This window comes from Silurus meridionalis, chromosome 21, assembly GCF_014805685.1.
Source record: "Silurus meridionalis isolate SWU-2019-XX chromosome 21, ASM1480568v1, whole genome shotgun sequence".
Classification (NCBI taxonomy): Eukaryota; Metazoa; Chordata; class Actinopteri; order Siluriformes; family Siluridae; genus Silurus; species Silurus meridionalis.
In genome coordinates, this window is record NC_060904.1 from 15,046,353 (window position 1) to 15,069,051 (window position 22,699).

A 22,699-nucleotide genomic window follows, 5' to 3' on the forward strand; every position below is an offset into this window, starting at 1 on the left:
CCCGACTTCATCAGTAGTAACACCCTTGTGTCTGAATGATCACAAATCTCCACAAGAACAATCCATGATAACAATAACTTAGCCTAATGATATAATATTTTCATCCTCATAATCATCATGATCACTCAGCTATAAGTGAGAACTAATCCTTTGTTTCATTATTTACTTTATTTACACTTGGGGCAAATTGACTTCAATTGCTGTCAATTCGGGTATCTTCTGATATCAGGAAGCTCTGTTTTCCGTTATCTCTCAGGTACATTACCACTAGTCACGAATCTCAGTGTTAGAGCTTCTGTGAAGACGATTTCATTAGAAAAAAAACTGCTTAAAAAACATTAAATGTAAAAAAAAAAAAAAAAAAAAAACGTTTATGGAAGAAAAGTCAAAAAGAGAAAACAGGTCCTTTTTTAAGGCGACGGTGCGTGAAGGTGGAATTCTGACTTGAACTGATGATCAGGGTAGAAAGATGGATCAGGATTAGACGATACAGAACGAAGAAAACCCAATCGGCATTGTGAGGGAAATAAACAAACAAACAAACGATTATTTTTTTATTTATCACTAATTTTATTCCAGAATGCAGCAGCCAGAGTTCTCACAAGGTCGAGAATATGACCATATAACCCTAATCTTATTATCACTACACTGGCTACCTTTTAAGTTTCGAATCGACTATAAACTACTGCTACTTACTTACAAAACACTAAATGGTTTAGCTCTCATTAAGTCTCTAGTCTTATAACACGCTACAATCCGTCACGCTCCCTGAGATCTCAAAACTCCCGACTTCTAGTAGTTCCTAGAATAGCAAAGTCCACTAAACGTGGTAGAGCATTCTCACATTTAGCTCCTAAACTTTCTTCTGACAGTGTTCGGGGCTCAGACACACTCTCCCAGTTTAAGCGCAGATTAAAAACGTAACACCAGCAACATCACATATCATAACCTTGTGCTCCAGTACATCTGATCACATGCACATAATGAACTTGTGCTGTTAATATCATGAACAGCAGCTACACTAATTCCTCTCCACTGCTTCTCTTTCTCTCCCCATCCCGAGGCATCCTGAGGTTGCTCCAGCTCCAGTCACGTCCCACCTCATGAAGAATATGAACCTTTAAAAAAGTAGATGCCGACCTCGCAAAACATCCGGAACGTTCTAGAGACGTACCAGTGCCAATTGGATCCCACTACATGTGGAGTTTGGACACTGGACCTCTTTGAGTGTTTAGAAGCTGGTGTTGGATCTGTGATGATCGCAAATGTTGAGCTATTTTATGAGTTGCTCAGTAGCTCCTGGTTCCATAACCACAAAAGACTGTAGAAAGAACATCACTCATAATCTTACACTCCAGTGCTCATGTTAGTTTTCACTCTCCAGTGTTCTGTATTGTCACACTCTTGATGTCACCCAAATGAGGATGGGTTTCCCTTTTGAGTCTGGTTCCTCTCAAGGTTTCTTCCTCATGACATCTAAGGGAGTTTTTCCTTGCCACAGTCGCTGCTCATCAGAGATAAACACACATCGTTCACCTTTACTGTTAAATTCTGTAAAGCTGCTTTGAGACAATGTATGTTGTGAAAAGCGCAATAGAAATAAACTAAACTTGACTTAATTTCTAATGAATTTCTAAAACAAAAATAGAAAAACATATGTTTTTTTGTGGCCATGCTGCCTGTACAAGGAATCTTCAAGTGCTGACTCAGACCAAGGCCTTTTTCTTTTTTTTTTTTTTTATCAATTTATATTTAATGTTCCACAGAAGAAGTCAGTTCCACTACAAGGATCAGTGGAAAAAAAAAGCTCATATTATTTTCTATTTCCATTTAGAGATGCAGGAAACTGCCAAACACATTTTCTGTGATGTATTTGTGGACTCCCTGAGAAGATATGAGAACGAAACTTAACACTCAGAAGGGAACCCATCCATATCCTGGGAACGCCAAATGTCCATTTATCATCACTGCATCATTGTTGAAGTTATCAGCTGTTCACTGATAAAGACTTACGTGCACTCAACTGTTTGTATTAATAATCAATTATAGAGTTTACAAAGAAATATACATGTATATGTTCCTGTAAATGTGGTAATCTGTTAAAACATTCAAATTAAAATGCTGAATTTCTGGTGTTAATTTGATGAGGATGAGTCACTTTTTGAGTCTGGTTTCTCACTGGGTTTCTTCATGTTCTTCGTCTTTTCCTCACCACTGTTGCCTTTGTGTAAGAGTCTTGTCATAAAGATAATAAAAGGACATTATAGCTATTATAAATCATACTAGGTTGGATACTTAAGTAGATTTAAAGGCAAATACTTGTGTACTTTTACCTCAGTGAAAGTTTAAAGGGACTTTTACTTTTACTGGCGTCATATTTTACCTAATGTATCTCTACTTTTTATCAAGTACCTGGTTTGTGTACTTCGTCCACCACTGATGTAAAGTGTATATTTTTATCAAATTATTTCTGAAAAGCCACATTGTGATTTGTTAATTTGAATTGAATAATGCACTGAAGTGTAGATTTGTCATATGATTGGATATTTGTGTGTGTGTGTGTGTGTGTGTGTGTGTGTGTGTGCATGAGTGTGCTTTGTATCTGCTGCCAGTCTTTTGTGCCAGAGGTGCCTACGTGTGCAGGTGATGATACAGCAGCTCATTAACGTTGGCCATGCACCACACAGGGGGGAGATGTGATTGATTACCCACGATCCTTCACATCCTCAGAGGACCGAAGCGATTCCATGCTCAGGAAGCAAACATGAAAACACAAAACCCACAAAAACATGGCAGCACCTTTTATTACTGCGTTTGGACTTTAATAAGATTTATTTCGGTTTGTTCAAATTCGAAATAAAGGTTTAACATTGAAAACGGTATAACGGAGATCAATTGAATTAAATACAATTGCATGCGTGACTAAAAATAAAGAAGTGTAGAATAATCCATGCCTGGATGGCGTGATGCAAAGTAACGGTCATAAAGGTACACTGTTTCTAAGGTAATTTTTCCTCAAATACAAAAGGGAGTTGTTTTAATGTTATTAATAAACAGCCTACTTTTTAACCCTTTATGGTTACATTTAATGTGAAATGCTCAATAAAGCTCCAAATTTATACCATGGTCCAGTTTTATTTAGGAATGACAGGCTTGTGGGGTGTTTGTGTGTGTGGAGGGGTGCTGCTGGCGGGGAGTATTTGTTTTAATATAGTATATATATTACATTATATAGAATGGGTGCTAAACTTGCCTGCCTGCAGTCTAGACCTTTCAGCATTTGAACACAAGTGCCGCATCATAAAACAAAAAATACAACAAAGAACACCCAGAACTGTTGAGCAGCTAGAATCCTGTATTAGACATATATGAGACAGGATTCCTCTCTCAAAACATCAGCACCTGGTCCCCTCAGTTCCCAGATGTATACAGACAGAAGACGTGATGCATGTAAACATGGCCCTGTCCGTGTGTGTGTATATGTGTGTGTGTTTGTATATCACAGAACATTTTGTGAGTGTTTAGTTTCTAAACGCCAAAGCAATTTTGAAAGCTTTACTGACTCATCAGTGAATGCATCTCCACATATTACACACATGGGGTTTGGAGCATGTGAACTGATGTTTAGATCACTGATTACTTTGTTAACCATAAAAGTAACTAGTTAAATATTCGCTACCGGGTCGCATCCCCGAGAGATTTTCACTTTCATCATAATGACATTTGCCTAGACATGTTCTTGTTAGAGGCTACAAAGAGACTTCTGGATAAATGCAAATGTAAATATCAAAGCCCAGTTGATCAAAGGTGCATGCACACACACACTCACACACATCCACACTGGAGTTTTAATCTGTCACTCTGTCTGTGTGTCAGCGTCCCTTCCTGACGACTCGGTAATAATGTTTTGGCATGTGCTTTAATTACGAGCTTGTGGCCGCATGAAACACACAGCGTGCAGGACCGAGGCTGAAGGAGAAAACCAGACTGACCTTGTCTTTGCTTTGCTGCCAGGGTCATGCACGTGCTGGATTTATGCTGAAGAATAGTGTGTTATTTGAGCCTGAGGAATTTCCCTGTACTAAACTGAAAAGAGAATAACAAACCCACACTATGGCTTTTCGGTACACATGTATTATATGGAATAAAAGTCTGTGCCTTGAAGCGGTAACATGCTGGTTAAGGATTCAGATTTTTTTGGATTGCAGGGTCATGAGTTCAAAACCCGCTATGACCAAACTGAGGTAAAATCCCAGTACTACCAAGCTGTAACTGCTGGGTCCTTGACCCTCAGCTGTCTACATGAGATAATTATAAATAATAAGGGGTGTCCAACAAAGGGTACTTGTTAAGAAAGGTACTGTTACATGTTGGATGGGAAGGTCTGAGGTGCAGTCAGGCCTTTTTTGTCTCACTTGCATTTAGAAGCAATTAAAACCGTCCGTGTGGAAACAAAGCAAAAGTTGTGTGCTGATGACTTTCATATCCATCCATATGTTCATACCCATGAGGATTAGAGTAATTAAAATTTGAGGGTATTAATTTAAGGTGATTAATTATTTGAATCGATTGACATCTTTGATTGGGAAAAATGTGAACACTGACTGCACCCCAGGCCTCCTCACCTCACCTACATTAGTACCTGACTTTACTAACACCCTTGGGTCTGAATGAGCACAAATCTGCACAAACACACTCCAAAATCTAGTGGAACATCTTCCCAAAAGAGTAAATGTGGAATGCTATGCTTTAAAATAAGTTTGTCTACACATTTTGTGGACACTTTTGTTATGAACAAACTCTTTTGTACACTTTTCTGGCCACAGCAATCAGAATCTGACACTTCTGTGCAACATTTTACCTAAATGAGTGTTTCAGAGCAAATAAATGATCATAACTGGATCTGCCAGGCTACAGGAAATAGGTTTGGGGTTGGTCATCTGCCACGCCAGTCAAAAACTACGCCAGTGAGTAATTCTTGGCAATTGCATTTATTAGCGAAACAAAGCAAATCCTTTTCAGAAGCTAGTGGGCTGGCTTGCAGCACAATGTGTTGGGTAGACGGTAAACTTTGGCAAGCCGTTGAGCTTTGGAACCAGTTTTAAACTGATAAGTGTGTGTAAGTGTCAGATGGGAATGGATTCCAAAGAGAAGAACGCTATTCGCCGAAGTGTGTCTGTGCTTGTTCGTGTGCCAGACATTATTTTTCTGTAGAATCAACCATGTGAGCAGTTTGCCACTGCTGTGACTCATAGATTAAACCTGAATGTTAGAGTATGAACAGGAGTTGGAGTGAAAGGCCTCATTTCCCTTAAGCAAACACAAGTTTGCCTTGGTCCTCTTGAAAGGGGAAAACTTATTTGCCTGACTTAATTTAACAGACATCAAATTTCAGTGCGTTTCTGATGTTAGGTAACTTGATAAAAAAACATAGGTTTGGAGAATGATTTCATTTAAATAGACATAAGAAACTGTCAAACTAAATACAAACATTAACTTCTGATCTGACTTTGCCCCAAGCAGCTATACAGTTACATAGAGCCGGCACACCAGTGCTCACTGATGAGAAAAAAACCCTCCATCATCAATCAAAGGGTCTTTCTAACAGAGCGAATTAAACCCCTTCTTGTTCCTCTTATCTTCTGGCCTGCTAGTAAACCAAAACAGTATTGCTCTATGTGAATAATAATGCACACTCAACCTTAAATATGTGAAAGCAAGTAAATGAGAGAGGCAGGTGTATGGCTGAGATACAGAAGAAAAAAAAAAGATATATAGACCGGGTAAAAAAAACTGGAAGACAGATTTGAGTGGTGGAAAAAAAAGGAGTTAGAGAGAGAGAGACAAAAAGAGAGCAAGAGAATACATGTCTTTTCCACCTCCACTATGCTGATCTTAGTGTAGCAGACTCTCCAGCTGATCATTAGTAGCTCTACATCCTTCACACTGAGAGTCCCCCTGAGTGTCGGACACACAACTCTGCTTTAAAAAGCGCATGAAAAATTCATACGGCTGAGAGAAAATAGCCACCCAGAGGCTGTTAAAATGGGCAGATCACGGGTGAGAGCGACATTTTCGGGTGTTTTTATTGCCCAAACGGAGGCATGGAATCCCCTCAGGTGAACAAGGGAGGACATTCGTTTGTGCTCTGAAGATTGAAAAACGGTCACATGTTTGATTTACTAGTCTCTTTGCAGACACATTAGCTATTACAAACAATGGTGTCTCTGACAAAACAATCAGTCAAATTGCCAAACGTGAGAGATTCACTGATTATGAGGGGATGCCAAGTGGAAGATTGATGCAGGCCTCATGTAAAATGTTGCCTCAGGTTGCTATAAGGCACTAATGACTCAATTAAGCCAATATTGACCTGACTTTATCTATCAACCTTCCTTCATCAATACACCAACAAACACCCACATCCTGCATTATATACCAAGAGACAATATAATTCATGATATAACTATTCCCTCAACAATCGTAATTAAACCCCATATTTCCCAACAAAACTGCATCAGCAACAAGCTCTTCATGAACCAGCAAATATACAGCAAACAACCTCCATGAAACGCAATAAATTTACCACAAACACATCCATTTAATACAGGAACTTTTCATTTTACAGGCATAAAAATGGATGCTACGCAGTAGTAAATGGCTAGTGTGTACTATAGGACACTGATAGGTGGCGCACATGTAATGGGCCAGTCTAGGGAACGGTAATCAAGTGCATGGAACAGCGTGTGGTAAAGTTTCCTGTGATCGAAAGCATAAAACCTGCGGATATCTGCAGAAGACTTCAAGCTCGGTACGGTGATGAGATGTTTAGCCACAGTAAGACGTTTGAATGGTGTGTACGTTTCAAAGATGGCTGGACATCCGTCAGTCGTGGTGGTTCCCTGATGACAAAGTGAAGCAGGATGTTCTAGGATGGTTCAGGAGTATTTGTAGCAGGGTAGTGTGTCAAAAAATAACCACAGTTTCCACTCATTGAAATTTGTTTTAATTTTATAAACCTTAAAAGTCCCGGTTTGACTCCAACGTCCCTCGTATATTGTAAAAATAAATCACAATTATTCATTAAAACGCTACATTCCAGCAAATGATAAACCAATACACACAAATATTCACAAATGTATACCATCTTTCTACATGCATTGTGCTCCATCAGCATACTCAAGTATTTCTTACTAGTACACAACAATATTCTCTTAATCAAACACCTGCATTCGCCAAAAAACATCATGTAATATCGTCCTTTGGTTTCTAGAAATTGGAACCATGGTGGCTTAGTGGTGTAATCATGTTTGCCATTCTTGCATCTCTGGAGTTTGAGTTTTAAATCCTGCATTCACCCAGTGTGTGCAAAGTTTGCATGTTTTCCCTGTGTTTTGGGAGTTTTCTCAGGGTTCCTCTGGTCTTTCCACATTGTATTTAGTATCTGAATGATTATAGGCGTGATACTGTGTCCTCACAGATTGGCACCCTGTCCCGGATGGTCGTGGACCTTGTTTCCAGGGGAAAAAAGTGCTATAAAAATTGAATGGGATGAATACCTTCAGAAAAATGATTAAGAAGACAGAAAAACAAGTATGAAAGAAAAATAAATTCTAGAAAACACTTTACAATGACACACTGGTAGAACCCTGCACTACAGTGATTTGGTTTATTTGTGTCCATGGGGAAGTCTGGAAATGATTCACAAACAGGGATGCACTTACAGTTTCTTTGGTACCATAAATAAGTATCTGTCTTGGCCAACAGGAAAATGGAAACATCTCCCAAAAAAACAAAAAAAACACTGCCACACCACTGACAAGAGAACCTGGACCAAGTCCAGACTGATTTAACCTTTTTAAAGGATGCATATGATGCTCCTGCTGGAGTCAGTTTATTCTACAAAAGCCAAAACACACGATAAACAACTCACTTAAAGTTCACTTTGGACAAAAAAGTGAACAAGCTAAACGTTTCTTTAATCTTCCAGATGGTTTCAAAGTGCTTTTTTAACTAATGTTCTTCATTTAAAGAGCATCACATCGGACCAGAATGAGTTAAATTCCACAAATTGGCAATAAGATTAAAATGCCATGTGATTCTGCTGCTTCATCAAAGTGTTTTTGTATATAGCTAGGGAGGGCCAAAGTTTAAACTTTTCCATTTCAGTCTGGATTGAACCAGAGGCTATTTCAAGTGAAATGAAAAAACGTCTAAATATCAATGGGGGTAATGTTCAATATGGCAGTAGAATTACTATATCTTTAGCGAAAACACGAACAGTAGACAGAAGCAATCCATTTCATAAATGTAAGTTGAGATAAAAATCCTCACATCATTTTCAGCATTTATGTGAAACTCTCAGAGCCACTCTTCAAATCCAAGGTTCATGATATCAATCTGTTTCTGGTTTATGGGTCAGTCCCTATTCAAGTAGATAGCCTGGTTTTGTTGATATGAAAATAGCTTCCTGGGAGTGTTGCCAGGATGGCCACCATGTGGACAGATTTTACTAGAAGGACTCAACTCAATAGGCAGATGGCTTCAAACTGCTTCCTTTGACTTTTTGGAGGTTTGGGAACCTTTTTTAGATACTTTGTGTGACCTTTTGAGAAACGAACATATTCTCCTGAATGGTAAGTAAGCCATACTATTTAAAGACCATTAAAAACCTATGCAGCAGTGTCATCAAGCAATGATATGTATTTGTGAACAAACTAGAATGACTTACATTCCATTTAAAACTTATGTAAAACCTTATTAAAGAATTTGTCTCACATAGCCAGAATACAGCCCCTTTTATTTCTTGAAAAACCTCAGTAATATTTAATCAGTCAATTCAAACAGAAGACCTGAGTCTTGCTGTCTAGTTTAAGGTTTCTGCCTTTGGCCAAACCGGAGCTCATCCTGGCGATCAGGGATTTGTCATGAAGCGCAGCAAGTCCTAAATCCAGCATCCTTCTGGGAGTAAAAGCCTGTCAGATAGAGAGATGAGGAAGATGAAAGCAGTGATGGGTGCCCAGAAACGAGCAAGAGAATGAGCAAGCATGGAGGAGGTGGAAGTAATTTGTGAGCGAGAAATTGCCAATTTGAGCCTGGTATCCTGGGATAGCTTTCCTGTTTTATTTTCTGCATTTTGCTCCCTGTAATGACGAGCATGAATGCCATTAGACCGTCGGAGCAGAACCTTAAAAAAGACACCTACAGAGAGCATGGCTTGTTTTATTTGTAAGGCAGCGAGCGGGTTTAATTTAAGATGGAAGGTGAAGAGTGCAGTGAAGTGACTCTGAGAAAACGGCAATGACACAAAATAACTCGCCACCATTTCTGCTTGTATCTTCCTTCTCCCTCTTGGGACTCATTGGGGGGTGGGGGGGGTGGATAGAAGCAGACAATATTCATGAAACTCAAAAGGACGTTGATCGAAAGCTTCGTGTCACACGTCACCTCACGGGAAAACATTCGAGTCTATTTGCTGCTGACACAAATTACTATCAAGATGAGGACAATATATGATCCTGTCATCTTTTTTTTTTGAGGCTAAGAATGAATTTGGAAGACTTCAGACCTTTATGTCCGGACCATTTAATCTGGATAGATACCTAGCTTGACCTTTTTCAACAACCAGTCTCAATGCACTCAAAGAACACTGAGGTAAAAAAAAAAAAAATCTGCCTGTTTAACGGTATGAATGGTTTCAAAATGAGTCTTTCACACCAAAGAAAGGACAAAAAAATATATATACAGAAAAAAAATCTATCGTTGGTTGTATCTTTTTTTAAATAGGTATATTAAAATAGCCTTAAAATTAAATTCAAATTTAATTGTATATGCATTCCTGAATGTATAATAGAAATATCACACCAAGTAAAGTTAAATTACAACCCATAATGGTGAAGGGATTCAGATTTGATGTGGCATTTGATTGTAGCTAAAACAAGCATTAATACAGAAGCTGCCAATGGAATATATTTTATCTCAGAAACATGTACATCCAGACTCTTTTTGAATATCACAACATATAACAATCATTTACAGATGTGCCATATACTGTACACCACCCATTTTTTCGCAGCCAGGTTTCGAGAAACATCAGTCATCTTTTATTTCTTTTCTCCACACCAACGTAGCCGCCTGAAAGAGCAATTTTTAAAAATTTAATAAAATCAGAGTCTCATATATGGGATTGAATCTCACATGCAATAAAGCTCAAACTCTCCAAAGCATCCATCCGGTCTCCCGGGTGCCCATCTACGTCTTCGTACATCCGCCTCTCCCTCCATCTAGCAGCAAAAGCCCACCAATGAATCACGCTAACGCTTAAACTCTTGCCATTGCGCACACTTACATTAATCAAAACCTCATTCAGTGTTGCGGGTCGCAGTAGCTACCCTTAAAACGCCATTAATCCGAGATTTACCGCACTCTAGGATTGTTTGCATGAATAGATTTCACAATTTATGACTAAACGTGCTAAAATATAGCGATAAATATGGGAAAAGGCTGGGTGTTTCAATTAGAGGGTGAATTGCTGTGCATTTTCATGAGTTATATCCATTTTCATTAGTTTTACGTGCCAATCTACTCCCTTTTAATAACACATTTCTTCTTCTTCTTTTTTTTTAAAGCACATTTATGCAGCCAAATAAAGTTTTATTTTAAGAAGAAAATAACATTTTGAAGTCTTATGATGTTTGATGAACTGTGGCATTGTCCATACTTTAAGTATAACACAATACCCTGAATTTTAACCCAAAAAATTAATGAGCCAATCCTTAATTTCCACTGTAAGTAATAAATCTGTTAAGACCGTCAACATGGCAGCTAAGACTTTTGAAGGTTGTGTAAGAAGCTAAACTTATTCACATAGTATACTGATGAAAATCAGCATTAAAACATAAAAAAAAAAGAACGCCTGAGCCGGAGCTAATAATATGTAAACATGCCAGAATATTTAATAAAAAAGTGAAGGTTTGAGTAAACAAGCAGGAATATAACCAAGTAGCAGAGGTGGAAAGTAACAAATTACATTTACTCGTGTTACTGTAATTCAGTAGGGTTTTTTGTGTACTTCTACTTTTTAAAGTTGTTTTTAAAATCTGTAATTTCACTTTTATTTAAGTATGTTTGTTAAGTATTGTGCTTAAATACATTTTAAATCATATCTGTTAATTAGTAAAAAAAATAAATCAAAATAATGCAAGGGGTGGGGGATCACTCTGGAAAATTTGATTGATTGATTGATTGATTGATTGATTGATGGAGAATAAATGCACTCACAAACTCACAAAAAAGAAAGGAGACAGACAATACAGACGAGCTGGTGATGCAGATCCAGCTAAAAGATAAATGCCGTCGAATCGATAGTTGTTTATTGTGTACGCTTACTGTCGGAATTCTCACTCTGGGTTTAATCTCAAGTCAGGGACTGTAGTGTTTTTTTTTAGCTTGGCATTTATACAACCTTGCCATTTTTTTAACTACACTATACCTCTATACACCACCCTAACCACTGTTAATAAAAATAACTGAGTACATTTAAATTATTTAATTTTTTAATTTTAAGTAAAATTTCAGTAGCATTTCTTGAGTAGAATATTTTAGAACCACACCTTGGCCAAGTAGAATGTTTTTTTACCAATAAAAACCCAAATCCGAGGCACTTTGTAATGTCCAAGTGGTAAGACCATTTTTAGCAGCACCCAAGTTCTAAAAGCCGTGCCACCACCTGTGTATACTTGACACATGAGGGAGTGAGCTTTTAAATGGACACGCTCAGTGGTGTTATTAGTTGGTGCGTAGTTTGTGGGTGTTGATGGAAATGTTCTACATTTACTCCATTGTATTATATAACAGTTGATTCATACAGTATTGAAGTGCTCTAGGTGGTATCAAAAAGAACCTACATGCACTCAAAGCAAGACACATTCAATACATTCCAACCAAAATCTGATATTCAATTTCTTTTTTAAAACATTGAAAGGTTGCTATCTACTCAAGTACCTGTTCAATCTTCTGTCAAGACTGGACTACTGCAATTTGCTTTTGGCAGGTCTGCCTCTGAGCAACATTCGACCTCCGCAACTGATCCGGGATGCAGCTGCATGACATTCTTAGATTCTCCCACACCACGCTATTGCTACGGTATTTCCACAGGCTCCCTGTAGCAGCCACATCAGATTTAAAATACTACAAAGCCAAAAACTAACCAACACCCCTCCGCCTCACAGTACTTATCTCACCCTGCACTGCACCATGCTCCTGACTGGTCCTACCAATTTTAAGGTAGAAGAAACACCTGCCTCAAGACACTACTTGAGGCAAAAATCGTGTCAAGTCAAGAAGCTTTTATTGTCATTTCAACCATATATAGTCTTCCAGTCAGGCAGGCCAGGGTCCAGTTGCAGAGGAAGTGCTGCACGCCATCTTCATGTATGTTTGTAATATAGCATTTCAAACTATATTACCTTCGCAACAAAGAATGATCGTATTCTTAGTCCATGACCTAGTGGACCAGTATCAGGATGATTTTATTGGTGGAGACTTCAAAGCGCCCTTCAAGTCATTCTGGATAAAGATGTCTGCCAAATGCCATAAATGTTAAATCTAGATATAAAAAAAGAATGCAAGATACGTCCAGATAAATTAAGGTGAATCCTAGTTACTGTCTGAAGAAGAAGGTCTTAAGCAGAATGTTTGCAGAATAAGGTGTCAGGGCTGAGTAAATTCAAAGGCTCATTTCATCATGGAAGTGTTGATGATAAAAGGAGATCTTGCATACTGTATGTTGATGAGAGCAGCTATAGAACCTTTTCGACCAATGATTTAGAATAAAGGTAAAAGTCCTGGCCCCTGAGTAACTCGCCTCCAGAGGTTTATTACTTATTTAAATGACTATATTAACCTCCGCATAACCAAGTTTTAAATAACTGGATCTTTAGTACAGATCTTTCTTATATTATACACCGTTTCTTCCCTCTAAAATAGCTTTAAAATCCTCAAGCGCTTTAAGACCACAGCATGACTTCCTGAGCCTATGCCTCGCAGTATACGATTCTAAACAGTACTGTTGTACAGCTCTTTTCCCCCCTGCAGTATCTAAATATAATACACAGGCAACAGCTTACTCTAAAACACTGCATCCAGGAATAAGGACCGTATTATACATACTAGTATCATTACAATGCCTCTTTCATTTACAAATAGATTTAACTTGACATTTATTGACTTTTAAGGCTTTTAATGGTTTTAGTACCTGTCTAAATTTCAATCTTTCAGTCAGGATGGATCAAATTCAGTTTTAAGCTCACTGAATGCTCTATTAATGAAACATAAAGAAAATATAAAAAGGTGTATATGCTGTTAACCCCTAGAACATACTCATTCTCAGGGTTTATCTATAAGTAGTTTCTATGGACCAACTCAGAACCTGGTGTTATAATTCGGTATATTTTTGCCAAGTTGTCTGAAAAGAATTCTGAAAGAAATCCTTATTTGTAGAAATCTTAATTTTAGGTTTATTTAAATTTGTTTTGTTTTGTTTTCCTAACAGTCATCACTTTTGTACATACTGTAAAGCAATCCTACCTGCATCCGAGTTTCTTTTTTTTTATTTCACAATTTTCATTAAAGTACATATATTTGTATTTTTGAGCTGTTGTTATTAATTCCATTCAAAGTTGCTCTCCAATATGGTTACTGTATTACTGTACATTTCTACTGGAATGATAAGGTCCCGTTTGACCAAAATAGCCTCTAAGAAAACTGTAATCCAAATATCTGCACCAAAAGCTGTCAGCAAAAAATAAATTTTAAAATGTTGCAGGTCATGTTTAATATTTTGTCAATTCAAGACTGGACTACTGCAATTTGTTTTGGTAGGTCCACCGCTTAACATTTTTGGAGATTTTGTTTCAAAACAAAATCACCAAAGAAATACATGAAAACTATTTGCTAAATTATATTATTTTGAATTATGATCTTTGAAAGAAGTACAATCACCCCTTCATTTAACAGAGACTGAAAGGCAAAAAGACCACTCTCCAATCAAGTGGTACAGAATCAAGACAGCTTTAGAGCCTCACTGTTTCTTACTGACGTCTTATTAAAGTCCCTGATCAATACGGGATAATAATTAGCTTTAACACACTAGGTCTTATTCCACTATTGGCATTAAACACTTCCACCACCACCCATTACTTTAGATTTAATTTTTGCTTAAATTCAGAATGTTCTAGAACTTCAGGAGAGCTGATTAATGCCAGCCTGCTCTGTCGACATGCATTATTAATAAAAACTGACTAACATAAAAAATCATTTGGAGCACCAGGTATACTCCTGAAATGATAATGACCATGAATGAAAACTGCTTAAATTGGGGAAGGATGTTTGACAGTCCGCTTTGAGCGATTCAAACAATGCAGCCTGGTGCCATCTTAAAATGGTGAAAAAAAGTTTACTGATTATTTAAGTTCACTGTATTTAAGCTCTGTTTCACAATATAAGCCACTGGGGGTTTAAAAACAATTGGGGAAAGTAGTAGCACTGTGTGGTGGATGACATTAATTAATTAATTCATTTATTTATTAATATGTCTCAAGACTGCTATTACATTTCATCTGGATATTCTCAATGATGGAGAAACACTTACTTTGACTTTATTTGAGAACACAATGACATTGTACACCGTGACCCTATGATGGCATCATTATTCTAAAACATTCCAAGATTTTTCTAAAACCTAGAACAAATGAAAGACTCTAAAAAACTGTAAGCTCATAAAACATGGATATCAATGCTATTCACATTATGATTATTAAGTTCTTAAACACTATGGTATTATTTGTATTAGCAGTATTACATAACAAGGCATTTTAGAACACATTCAATTTATTCTACAACACTTGTTTAGAATCTGGCTGGAATACAATAGCTCCGTTGTGGTGTGCTATTATACTCTAGAACACCATTGCCCTATGGTAGACTCGTTATTTAAAAAATAGACCATTTTACAGAATGATGTAGCTACAATCTAGAAAAAAAAACCCATAAGAATAAAAAAAACATAATACTATAATAACTTTGGTGTTTCTCCCATTTAACCATGTGATTTTCTAGAATACAGATTGTTCGACCATGCTGTTTAGATTCCTAGAACATTGTGCCATTATTACGATAACATAGAGCAACTAAATGCAAACAGTCCAGAACACATTATCACATTGTTCTTGGTACACTATGGCATTATTATTCCATAATATTGTTAGATTCTAGAACACACTGAAATTGCTCTATAACAGTAATAGCCTAGAATCTCATAGAAATACAACAGCTACAGGATACTGCGGTCTTTTAGTATTAATCTAAAACACCATGGCCCCTCGGGTAGACTCATTATTCTAAAACATTGACAGGTAATTCTAGAACCTCTGGGTCATTTTACAGAATGATTAAGCTATAATTTAGAACAAAGGAAATACTCTAGAACATTATGGTCAGTATACAAAACACAACACGGACACGATGGCATCATAATGACTACAACGTTCTCCCACGCTACCATGTGATATCATTCTAGAACACAGATTACCCTCACATTGTTTGACTATGATGAACATAGCGCTAATAAAAATATTTTATTATTTTTATATATTTATTTATTTTTTTAATTTTTACAATATTGTGAGATTCTGGAATACACTGAAATTATTTCAGCACACTAGTACTCTAGTGTCTATCTGGAATACAATTTTAGGACACTGTGCTATTACTCCAGAAGATTGTTGCCCCGCTTAAAATGTCATGACTTTGTAGCTTCAACATGACTTTGGTATCAGTTGTTGAGACTGGTGTAATAAAGTATAGCCCTATTCTAGAACACCTGCAGTTGTCTTGAAGTCACACCACTGTCAAATTGGGCCAAAATGTCAAACCTAAGACATGTACTTTATAACATAAATGGGGACAGTTAGTTATGGGTAGTTATATACTGAAGAAAACTGGGGGACTGGGGGGGGCAATTAGTGAAATTAATTGTTATGCATTGTAATGTTATTAAAATATATTACTTTCTAATAATAACAGGCTCTGATGTATTACAGTCTAACCACAAATGTTATTATCGGTTAGCTAACTCTACTACTCTGGCATGTCTGCAAAACTAGTTTGCTCCGATTCTCACGCAGAATTTTTCTTCTTTCTGTTGTAGTTAATAATTCAAAAGAAGAGAAAGAGGAAATAAAAGCAAGGAAAGCCCTTTAGCTTGAAGACTTTCATGTGATGTAAAGTGTACTCATCCTGACACTGGGGACTCAAAAAATGTCTCCTTCGCTAAATTTCTCTTTGTTGATTAACAGCTAGTCTTTAATCAATTCATTATTAACATTATAATCCATAATTAAAAAAAAAAAAACGTTAAAAAATAATAATACAAGCACTTTTTTAGATCTATTTCAGTCCCACTTTTGTTGTCGTATTTAAAATTTAAAATATTAAAACTACTATCAGAGCTGCTCTTGTACAAAATCCGATGTGATATAAGTTACTCTTCGATGTCGTCTGACGCTTCCTCAGTCCTCAAGCACACTGACCTGTAAATGATCCGTTTTCTTTGCCTCATAAACATGGAGCAAAGTGTCAATTGTGGCTCCATCAAGAACTACATCACTTGCTGAATTTAAAGGTCACTGAGCTTGAAAAAAATGAATATAGAGTAATCTGTGTTTAAAAAGGCCTTTGTGTTTAAAGGACAAGAGACAGAAGGAGGCCTGTGCATTTACAGATCATTTAGCCCTCAAAAAGATAAAGTATTTTTTAGATGTCCAGGGCAAATATTACCGTAATAAACTATTATATATAACCAATGACTATAATTTTTGCATATTTTCATCCGTTCAGCACTGTGAGCATTTGCATTAGCAATAAAAATGATAAGCATCCTCAAAATCCTGTCAAACTAGCGCATCCTAACTATGCTAGCAAAGAATTTAAATATTGTAGTGATTATGAAAATTCTCTCAGTGATCCTGTCAGATTAGTACATTATATAGCCTTGTTAGCAAACATTAGCAGTGAATATCATGGAGATTAGATCAATTGCCACAGAAATCCTGTCAGATTAGCACAGCACAGAATTGCTAGCAAATATTAGCAGTAAAGGTTTTGTGTAATTTCCAGATTAGGAAATGGATTTCTCTAAGAAATCCTGGCATAGTGATGCATCCTAGCCTGCCAACTAAAGTTAGCATTGAAGATTTTATGGATTTATGGATATAAATATTTTTCAAATTCTTTTAAGGATTTAGCCAATCAAGCTAAGAAATGTAAATAATTCTAATATATGAATCCTAACGATTTTCTTTATCCCATCTGCAAGGACACACTGAGTAAACACACAAATACACACACAAACACACTGGCAATATGTAATAAACCTTAAAGATTTTTACTGCATGAGCATATATTCACAGTAGAACGGGATAAACCATCAAAAATCAGCTTTTAAACACAGAAACATTATTACCAAATGGTTTCCATTATGTATTGCCTTTGCCAACATCGTTAAATGATTACCATTAAACCACTGTAAAAACTTACTGGATGCTTAATAGTGTCCTGATGGCCCCTACTGGTGTCCAGTAGGTACCAATATGTGATCTACAAGTTGCCAAAGCTGCCAAATAGTTGTTCCATTGGTCTTAAATGGCATCCACTAGATACAACTAGACACAGAAGGCAGAAAAATTACTAGTAGAGATCATTAATGCCATTACAATTCCCATTGTAACCATTGAAACCGCTACACATTCTATGTCTCTGACTCACTTACACACCGACATAAACCCTCTGACAAAAGTGTCACGTACACATAAAAATGAGCTTGTCAGTGAGAAGATGCCCTAGGATAGGATAACAGGAACTGAAGATCCCTTCATTTCAATTGTCTAATTCTTTTCCAGACATTCTCTGGACACCTTCGACTGGTTTTATTAAATCAAAGTCCCCGAACGGCCAGGACAAGTTTCAAGCTGCACGCCAACAGAAGCGACGTCTGTCACTATTTCTCAGTCGGGAACATTTTCATTCGCAGAACCTCTCAGAGGATGAAGCCGAGCTATTATCCAGTGTACAGGCAGACAGGCCAAGGCTATAAACGCTTCATGAGGTATAAGAGCTGGAGCTGCGTAAAGGGTTTTTTTATTATTCAGAGGCTTTTACTTTTACGTTTAGCTGAAAGCCCTATCTTTCCGGCTGCTTTTACTTCACTTTTACTTCACATAGTCCGCTTTATGAAGAAAAAATAAAAAATTAAAAAGACCAATTGGGGACTTGTTTTGATATTAATTTTTTTTATTTTAAATGTTATTGCAAGGTTATACTTATTCAAATGATGTCAATGCTGCCAAAGTACCAATTAGAAATAAAAATAATTTCTTTCTTACATAAACCTTTTAGTACATTTTTAGTAGTTAAATGACATTAGAATTGTGATCATCAGGATTTTTGAACAAGCTGTTCTTTGGCACTTATATTGTGGTAAAAATGTTTCTTCACATATTCTAGTGAAAACATCTTAGTCAGCTATCATACCACATCTCTAGAGCACAAAGGTATTAGTGGTGATGCTTAAGTGCAGGGGAAGCTTGGTGGTAGTATTGCTTGAACGGCTGAATTTCCGCTCAAAAACCCTAAGACCTTTGAGCCACTAATATAAGACACCAGTGATCCAGACCCCTTCTGACTCCAGATCTTCTGAAGGAACTTCTTATCATTTCCTTGCCCAATACTGCTAAAGATGATAGCATGGCCACCCTAAAGATTACTGTTCAAGGAACTAGTTAGATATTTAGAAATTACTTTGTACTACAAATTATACAAACAGATTTAATATCCCAGTACCCTGATGAGGATGGGTTCTCTTCTGAATCTGGTTCCTCTCTTTTCCTCATTTCAATCCAGGGAATTTTTCCTCACTACTGGCACTTCTCGCTCATTATGGATACAATTATATCCTGAATTATGTAATGTATGTATAAAAGAACTGAAGTATGTGAATTGTTTTTCCTCTGGTTGTTAGAAGAAAATCAAAGCTCCTTACAGAGACACTGTGCCTATAGGCAACAACAAACAACAAATGAGATCAAGAGCATGTCAAACGTTCGTCAAGTAATCTGTCCACGCCTGAACAGTGCCATGGGTATGGTGTTTATCTGTTCTTTCTATGCACATCACTCAGTCAAATCATCTCAGTTCATAAGAACTTTAGAACTACGGTAAAAACTAGTTTTTTCAATTTTTTACAATTACAGCATATATAATGTACTGTATGTTGCCACCAAGTGCTAAATCCGTCTGACACCTAGGTCATATATTATTATAATATTTTCCCTGGTTCAACCATGACAGCAAACAACAAATTTTGGGTATACAGCGCAACCTCGATACTAACGGGGGTTACGTTCTATGACCCCTCGCGAGTAACAAAAAATCGCAAGGTTTTGACTTTCTTTTGCAAGGGAAATTGTACGTGTACTGTAAACTTGTGAATTACTTGCCATAAATGTTTTATTTACTATTTTAAATGAATAATACAATAATAAAATGTTTTTTAAACATTTGTATGTAATTTATTAGTACAAAATCTGTTCTCGCCAACTATCAGATTTTTCACTAGGTACACTTAATCCGGTTCTAAATGAAAAGTCGCAAACTCTCGCGGTCACGAGTATAGAGGTTCCACTGTACAGGTGTTTACGGAACATGTTTGGGTCTTAACACCTTGGAACAAAATCTGATCTAAATAACAATCGCACATTATTAGACTTTTCGTCCTAATGTCATGTGCAAGCTTGCAATTCAACTATCAAAGTCAATTTATAACGAGTCTCAGCCTTCGATTTTTTTGTGGGTACCCAGGTAATTGAAATGTGTGTGCAGAACATTCAAGATTTGAAAACTTTTTTTCTTTTAATATTTATGAGAATATGGTTAATTTTTCTTTAATTCTGCAGAATTTCAAGTTGAAAACCCCTGGTGGGGAGCAGATATGAACCTGAAATTTTTGGAGAAATACGTCCTCTATAGTGGCATTCTGTGGGAAGAAACTTGGCTTGAGATTAAACTGCTTTAAGGAGCTAAAGCTTGTAGAAATTTGAGGAAAATGTCTACATTGTTCATGTATTTCAACTGCTGCCTGTTAGTTTGAGATTTGGTGTGTGTTATCTGGATGTTTATGCACGCTAAATTTCTTCAGTAGTTATGCCAAAACTATGACTGTTATACAGTATTTTTCATGTATTATATTTTCTTTTAATTATTATTACTTTAAGTGCACTAATGGGTAAAATCAATACCCAGGGGAGTAAATATGCCAACGGACTAAAACCCAGCACAAATACTGAAGGGATTTTTAATATCATGTGACGTGTGTAGAGAGAAAATATTCATTTTGGAACAATAAAACAAAGATTGAAAACCACGGTGGTGGATCTTCAGACTCCCCCCTATAATTCTGTCCACATTACTGCTCACATCGTTTGTAGCCATAGACACCAGATATATTAAAGTGGAGCATGCTGAAAGGACAAGGCCACTGACACCCAGACCCTGCGTTGTAATTAAGCCTAGTGCACGCATTCTGACTGGCACGTCGTTCGATCCACATCGAAATTTCACACCATGCTTTCGAGGGCAGAGAGCTGAATTACGATCAGAAGGTATCACGGCTGCCAACGGCTCCTCGTCCGGACACGAGCCGCTGATCCGCTCCAAAACGGATCAGCGGCGCTGCATAATTCATCCACCCGTGAGCAAGGACAAAGGGGTGGAGTGTGCTGCTCTTTCAAAAGCCCAATGGAAGTGGAATAAGAGTGAGTCGTATGCCAGAATAGAGTTAGTTATTTAATGTGTTCTCCTCCGTGAACTTGCTGCAATGATGCTTTGCTGGGATGATTTTTTTTTTCGAAACAATCAATAACATAATACAGGTCAATGATCTCCAACATTTATTCTTCATTTTCTTTGAGGTACACTTGACTTTTCCAGTCATATGTGGTTCTTCCCCAAACTGTTACCACAAAGTTGAAGACACATGAATGTATAGATGTCTTTGGATACGATAACCTGAAATTTTCCCATAACTTAAACTAGGAGACCCAAACCTCTTCCAGCATGACAATACCCACAAAGCCAACTCAAACTCAAATGCTGTTGGATTAAAAGTTCTTGAGTGTCCTGCTATAGATCTCTGACCTCAAACCTTTTGAACACCATTGAGATGAACTGGAACTGTGATTGCACTTCAGGTCTCCTCACTCTCCATAAGTAGCTGTTGTTACTAAAAACCTTGTAGATGAATAAGCATAAATCTTCATTATAACACTCGGAAATGTAGCGCAGCATCTTCCCAGAAGAGTGGAGATTATTATATCTGCAAATAGGGATTAAATACTGAATGGGATGAGAAAAATCATATATAAATTTCATGGTCGGGTGTCCACAAACTTTTGTTTATATAGTGTATTTAATGTTTGTACAACAATCTATTGTTGAGTATATCAAAAGCCTATCAGATCATTTATCAATTCGACTCACAGGAAGGTTCTAGACTCCTGATGTTTTTCTACAAACAAACCTTTCTACATGCAAATCTGAATATAATCCGATATGAATTAAAACACTCAATTATAGTAGGAAGTAGTAGTAGTAGTAGTAGTTTTTTTATTTTTTTATTTTTTTTAGAACTGTCTCTTCTATGAAGAGCACTTCACATAAACAGATTTTTTTTTAAATGGTTTTAATTGATGATATTTAGTTTTTTGTCACTGAAGAGAGGTTCATTCAGAGAAAAAGTCTCTAGTGTAATCTTGTTCGTGCCAAGACAAAAAAAATGAGACTTTTGAAACATGAATCATAGTAACATTATATAACGAGCACTTGTTTCATAGATGTTCTACAACAATAGGTTAAAGGGTGATGTGTTCCTATGAGCCAAACTTGAAAATATCCTAAGTCGAGACATGGCCTAGCCTACACAGGAGTCTTAAATAATGGTGATCAGTATGCGTCAGTGTACTGAAATGCGTCAACAAATGGCAGGTCATGATCAAGCAAAACAGAGCAATTTATATTATCATACTGTATAAACTAAACTGTGTTTGCACACCTGCAAAACTTTCAATATTTGTACAATTTTGTTGCATCGCTATCGTCATTGTAAGATCGATAAAACATAAGTAGAACCATCGTAACACATGGAAAATCTGTAAATGATAAAACTTTAAAGGCATAACAGTGACTTCATTTATGCCGGAACGCCTTCCGTGACCTGAGCGTTGATCCTTTTTCCTGTAACCTCTATCAGTAACGCAAAAAAATCTGGAACATATGAATGAGTTATGAAAGTGGGTTCCATTACTGTTTCTATTACTGTTAGCTCTGTTTTAGCTCCATTCATATTCAAGATTTACAACTGGAAAACCTGTCTTGAATATATCCAAATCCAAATCTCCTGGCTATGGTGGGTTTTATTATTATTATTATTATTATTATTATTATTATAACCTTTTTCTATAAAGACTTATCACAATGTCTGGAGTATTTCTGCCCTGTCTGGGAGGCAGAAAGAGAGACAGAAAAGCCGACAAGCCGAAGGAAGCAAAATGAAAAGAAAAAAAAAACATGGACCTCTGCTTGCTATCTG

General features: G+C 36.8%; 1 protein-coding gene across 2 annotated transcripts in view; it reads right to left on the minus strand.

Moving 5' to 3' along the window:
• Positions 1-22,699, minus strand: part of LOC124403718 (mannosyl-oligosaccharide 1,2-alpha-mannosidase IC) — a 211,690-nt gene that overhangs the window by 121,143 nt on the left and 67,848 nt on the right. The window contains exon 1 of one of the 2 annotated variants that reach the window (XM_046877432.1): positions 6,374-6,378. The exons of the other annotated variant lie outside the window; for it this stretch is intronic. The gene's annotated coding sequence lies outside the window, so the exon portion shown is untranslated. Of the gene's footprint in view, positions 1-6,373; positions 6,379-22,699 lie in introns of those variants that run through there. 2 annotated transcript variants of the gene reach the window in all.